Raw genomic sequence first — 6310 nt, forward strand, 5'->3', positions numbered from 1 at the left:
AAGTAGGCTCCTCTTGGAAGTAGTGAGCACTCTGTCATTGGAGGTATGCAAGGAAAAGCTAGATACCCACTTTCCAGAATGCTGCAAGACAGTCTAGCATTGCCTAGATGATTGGTCAAGAATTTAGGGCTTCTTAGCTTGTTTGTGTCAATGGCCCTTCAGAAGTCAGATGAAACCTGAATACCATTTCCTAGAATATCATTTGTAAATGTACAAATAATATAAATAGAATGATAAAGGAAACTTATGTTAAAATACAGATATCAAAAAGTTTTAAGAGTGATACGTATGTGCTTTTCAATTGACACGCTAAGTAACAATATCCAGTGGTAGTCTAATGACTATAGTGACTTTGAAGTAGAGAAAAACATAAAGTAGGGGCCAACAAGCTATGGCCCATGGGTCAAGTCCGGCCCACCACTTGTTTTTGTAAATAAAGTTTTATTGAAACAAAGCCACTCCCATTTGTTTACATGCTGTCTATGGCTGCTTTCATGCTAAATAGCATAGTTGAACAGTTGAGACAGCAACTATATGGGCCACAACTACTTAAGGGCAAAAATATTTACTACTTGGCCTTTACAGAAAACGTTTGCCAACCCCTGGCATAAAGGATTTTCAAGGTATCTGTAACACTGTAATGTGGTATGAAAATATCTGAGATTTCTATTGGCAATAGAGTCACAGGCACGGTTAATGCTCTTGTGGTTTGTTTTGTATGTCACACTTGAGAGCCGTAGTGAATTTTCAAGCAAAAGCTACGTAAAAAGTGCTGGGGGAAGGAGTGGGGAGTGAGAGCTTAATGGCTATTGGGTTTCCACTGGGGTGATGAAAAAGTTCTGGAACTAGATAGCGATGTAGATTGCACAGCATTAAAACCCCTGAATTGTACACTTAAATTGGTTAAAATGGTAGATTTCATGTTATGTGTTTTGTTTTTCACCACGCACAAAAAAAAATACACTCAAGAAAAGATAATGATGTAATTTCTTTTCCATCCAAGTTCATGGACCCGCTGAATTCTAATCGCAAGCTCTAGGTTAAAAACCCAACATATTCCAGGAGTCTATGTTCTTAGGGAGATGCTCTGGGCCACGGATCAGAAGGTGTCACGACGCTGGGGTGTGACGGAGTGAATGCAAGAGGTTGCCTCTCCTAGAGAGAGAAGCAGTCCCAAGTCCCTCAGCACGCAAGCCAAGACGGAGCATGTAGTTATGGCACTGGGTACCCCAGGGACGTGTGAGAAAGGCGAACTCTCTTAGCCCACCCCAGGAGCCCAGGAGCCCAGGAACCAGAGACAGAGACGGGAGGCCCCGAGGGTCCCATTTAGCTATGGCCTGGGTTTGTATGCTGCCCACTGCACAGCTGCCCTGAGACTTCTGAAGCCACCGGGCTCCAAAGGCCCAGGGATCCTGTGAAAAGCCACGTCTGAGCCCGCAGCCTGGAAAGACTGACGCCTCAGATGCCCTGTAGAGGCAGGCTGCCTAATTGTGGAACTCAATTTTGTTTTTATAGGAATCAATTTGGAGGGATTTTCATTTTCAATTATTCAGTAACATCCAATTTTCCCTTCACACCTCGGCTAGACAGGAGGAGAGAAATTGCATATGTCAATCACCCCTGAAAGCCACTGACCAGCCTGAAGTCACCCTGGCATGGAGAGAGCATTAGGGGGGCCCTGGGGATGTGCTCTGGCTTTTCAGAGACAAATGGAGACACCAGATGGCCTTTCGCCCCAGGTCTGGGACAGTGGCCGGTTACTCGCTCTCCCTATCAAGGAGGGAGACAGACAATTTCCATGCCAGCGAGAATGACATGCTCAGGAGCCAGAGGAGAGAAGAAGCCCCTTACCCCTTTCTTCCTCAACAGTCCTTCTTCTGTCCCTCTTCATCCAGCATCACAGAAGCCTCTTACCTGTCCTTGGAAATAATAGGAAATAACAGTTCCTCCCACCCCCATGACCCCCATGACCCTGAGAAAATGAATTCCCTCACTCTGAACCTTGGCTTTTTACTCCTCGATGCGTCTGTGAGCACTTCCAGCTCCCAGGCAGACGGGGTTAGCGACTTGCCCCAATTTCCGAAACGAATCCAGAACCTGGATTCAAAGCCTGAGAGGAAGGGGCCTGGCATGTATGAGGTTTTCCATAAACTATATCTACTGTCACCTCTGATAGAACACTTCGACACCGTGTCACACTGTGCATGACCCCGCAAGCTGGTTCAGCAGCCGCCTCTTACTTCGCATGCTCGCCACCTGGTATGCAGTCATGTGCTTATCCGTTCACACACGCAAGCCCTCGACTCACTCCAACACGTTATCGAGTGCCCACTCCGTGCCTGGCCCTGTGCTAGTGGGTGAGAATAAAGGGAGTGGACATCCATCTGCTCGAATATCGAACGGCTCTCCGTATGCCGAGTGTGCAGCTGCCCTCTAGGACCCGCAGTGAACGGGGGATGCAGGCATGTGAGGCCTTGGGCCGACTGTGCCGAGAGCGGCAGAACTCTCAGTCGAGTGCAGTGTGGGCTTCACGGGTAATAATAATAATAATAAAAATGATAAAAATTGATAAAAGGATAAAAAGTGGGGAAAAAAAGATAAAAATGGAGTCGCTCATACCCTTTTTTTGGATCCCTCATCTTTGCCAGGTGTTGTTCTAAGTGCTTTAATGCCTTGCACTGAATCCTCACAATTTCGTGACATAGAAGCTATTTTGGGCCGCATTTTACAGATGAAAGAACTAGGGACAAAGAGGCTAAGGTGCTTGCCTGAGGTCTCATAGATTATGAGGTGGAGCCAGAATTTCTAGCCTGGGAAATCTGGTTTCAGTGAACATATTCTTGACTAATTTATTATACTTCGTCTGAGTTGGTGGGGGACAGGGCGTTCTTGCAGCAATGAGGCCCAAAGAATGACAGAGAACCCTGCTCCCGGGCCCACGGTCGGATGGGCAGTGGCCAGGCTGGTTGCGGCCTGTGCTCTGGCACCCGCGGTGGCTGCCATGTTAGTTCTTAGGTCAGATGAGCAGGAAATGACAGCGATCAGCTGCAGGGAGCTTTCGTCCCCTCCGAGTGACGACTTTGTCCTGATGGGAGGGTGCAGTATGGGCAGGTGGGGGTGGGCCGCAGAGATCCTGCTGGAGCATCTCTGGGCAGTGGCTTCTGGGAGACGAAAGGAAAGAAGAGCCAGCCTGTCTGGGGCTAAGGGACCACGAGGGCCATCCCCATTCTCCCAGGGGAGCGCTGTGATGATGGGCCATCTCAGCCGTGTGGGACTTTGGGGCCAGAGTTAGGACAACCATCTCTCAGGGAGGGGACAGCACATGGAAATCGGGATCAAAGTTTCCTCAGATTCAGAAATTGCTGTCAAAGAGCGGGCTGGATGTAGACTGGCATGTTTGACTGTCTGATCCACTTAAAACCCCCTGAGGCTGGAAGAGTCAGGAGGCAGACGGGGGGCACGGTGTCACCCAGGATGCTGCTGGAGTCACAGGCAACGATTCGAGGGGAAATGTTCTTCAGGGGAAAGATTTCACATCTCTTCTTCATAGGGAAAATATCCTTCCTCTCAAAGCTCATTTTCGGGTGCCCGTTGACAATGACCAGCAAGCACGTAATTGAAGCCAGGGAGAAAAAATTCTATGGGGCTTATAAAAAGGGCTTCAGGATGGCTCCCCTTCCTGGTACCCAGAAAACTGGTGGGGCTGCTGCTGTCATGCCGGTGAACGCTGACCGCCCTGAGCACAGTTTAACCAGCAGTCAGGCCGTGCAGATGGTCATTCCTTGTCCCACCTGCTCCCCCGATGCCTTCTCCCCCACCTCCCCTCCTCTCAGATTTACACTGCAGACCATCTGATTCCTGAGTACCCAGGCCATGCAAGGTCCTGAAGGCACAAAGCTGAGAAAGGCAGAGTGGCGTGATGGCTAAGAAAACGTAGGCCTTAGGCTGTGGTTTGAGTTCTGACCATGGGCAAGAGTTTTAATCCCATGAGCCCCAGCTCCTTTCTCCATGAAATGGGAATGATGACTCCCGCTTCACGGAGTTAGCAGAAAGATGACACACGAAAGCGTAGGCCTGGCACAGAAGCCCGGTCCTTGTACGCGATGAGCGCTTGATAGTTACCTGAAGATGAGGATCCTATTCCTCCACGCCAGAATTCCCAGTCCAGTGGGGGACGCAAGCTTCTGAATAAGTTATTTCAGAGTGGGATGTAGCAAGAGAGGCAAACAAGAAGCCCAACCCTCTCTGACGGAGGTGAGCCATGAATGAACCCAGGAGGTGACATTCAAGGGAGAAAGTCAGCTCCTCGGGGCTGAGAACATTGATGAGTCATTTCTGGTCGCCAGGCCTACCTAAGGCTGGGTCTAGAAAATACAGAAAGTGCTCAAAAAATATCTGTGGGGAGACACGAAAGCCAAGTCTTAAAGGATGAGCTTCGCCAGCAGACGTAGCAGGTGGAAGGGCGTTGCTGGCAGAGCGAAGGCATAGAGACGCAACTCGGATGAGATGTCAAGACGGGCTGCCTTTGTGGGACATCAGGCTCATGAGCGGTGAATGGCAGGAGACAAGGCTGGCAGGGGTCCAGGATCTGTTTCAGAAGAGTCTGTGTTCCCAGCAAAGCGGAACCTCTGTAGGGTTTCAAACAGAGAAGTGACCCGACGAGGTGCTGCTTTTGAAAGATCACTCTGGGGCAGAGGCAGAGCATGGCCATGAGCGGAGAAGCCTCCTGTGGAAGATTTTGGTAAATTCCCAGGGCAGGAGGGTGGTCCTGCGGATGCAGAGAAAGCAGTGGAGAGGAGGGGAAGGGAGAAGATTTGGGGGCAGGGAAGATTCGAGAGGGGGTTAAGTCATGGAAAGACGGCATAGCAGGCTCATCTGCTGGGAACGAGGCAGAGAGGTGAGTGGAAGATGATGGATGTGGTGGATGGAGAGCCATTCACGAAGGCTGGGGACACGGGAGGAGTAGTCCCTGCCGAAGCCCTGTTGAGTGTGAGCTGCACGTGAGTTATAACGAGGGATGTGCCTGTTGGATTGAGCGGTCCAAACAAAGAATTAGCTGCAGGAGGCAGCACCCAGCTATGTTCCTAAATCCATGCTGAGTCCCGCTCCCCGACGCCCTCCATGGCCAAGACCCTCCATCAACTTCCTACCATGTCTACCGCGCTTAGAGAACAAGGGTCTGCCTTATTCTTCTGCTCCCTCCCCCGAGCTAGCAGAGGGAAATGTTGTTCCAGAAAAGAGCTTTGACCATCTCCAAACCAGAGGTTCTGTGTGTCTTCAGTGTCTAGCACGGTGCCTGACGTGTGATTGGTGCTCAAGGAATCTGCCGACGGAGTGAAAGAAGGCAGAGCTCCTGTGTTGTTATAGCTCCCCCCAAGAGCAGAAACTGGTGTCTGACGGTATCCCCCTATATGTGGAAGTTGAGAGCCATATGTTGCGGGCACTCGTAGGGCAGGGTTTATGAGGAAACCCAGGCTCTCCCACTTGGGCATGTCACCTCCCCTCTGGGAGCCTCAGTTTCCCCACATGCACAATGATGGTGGTGTGGGCTGCCTGGAAGCATCCCTGAGTCAGATCATGGAAACCACAGAACACCTGGTCTGGCTCAACAGCAATTCAATAATTGGCAATAATGCTAATGTTGATGATAATTCGAATGACTTCCTGCTGCTAGTGATCTGGATGATGATGAAGATTATTTACTCTCCTCATCCATCACTCCCTTGCTTAAAATCCTTCAAAGATCCCACCGTTCTCATGATAAAGACAAAGATACTCGATATGGCCCATAGGACCCTCTGCTGTGTGACAATTGCTTGCATCTCCGGTCCTATCTCGATGAACACTCCTTCTCTCTCCCCCATCTCTCCATCTCTCCCTTCCTCCTCTTCCTCCTCCTCTTCCTCCTCCTCCTCTTCCTCCTCCTCTTCCTCCTCCTCCTCTTCCTCCTCCGCTTCCTCCACTCCTTCTCTCCCCACTCCCTCCTCAGCCTGGCTTCTCTCACTAAGGGGCTTAGTGGTTTGCCATTCTGCCAAACAAGAGCAGGACCTTCTCCTAGACCCTGAGCTATGAAATTTTTGGCCTACTCACTTGGTCTCCCATTAATTTCTCACCCTCTTACTCATTCAAAAGACATTTATCCATTACCTACTCTGTAAAAAACCAAAGTGCCTGAAATCCCAGCCACCAATGGGGTATCAGTGAACAGTCTATTATCTATGCATATCTCCTTGTCGGTAAGCTCAGTTTAAATAAGAAATGTGAGGGGAACGAGGTAGGACAGAAGGACATGGATCTCAAAGACCCAAGC

Source organism: Pteropus vampyrus, unplaced genomic scaffold (assembly GCF_000151845.1).
Source record: "Pteropus vampyrus isolate Shadow unplaced genomic scaffold, Pvam_2.0 Scaffold300, whole genome shotgun sequence".
NCBI classification, from domain to species: domain Eukaryota; kingdom Metazoa; phylum Chordata; class Mammalia; order Chiroptera; family Pteropodidae; genus Pteropus; species Pteropus vampyrus.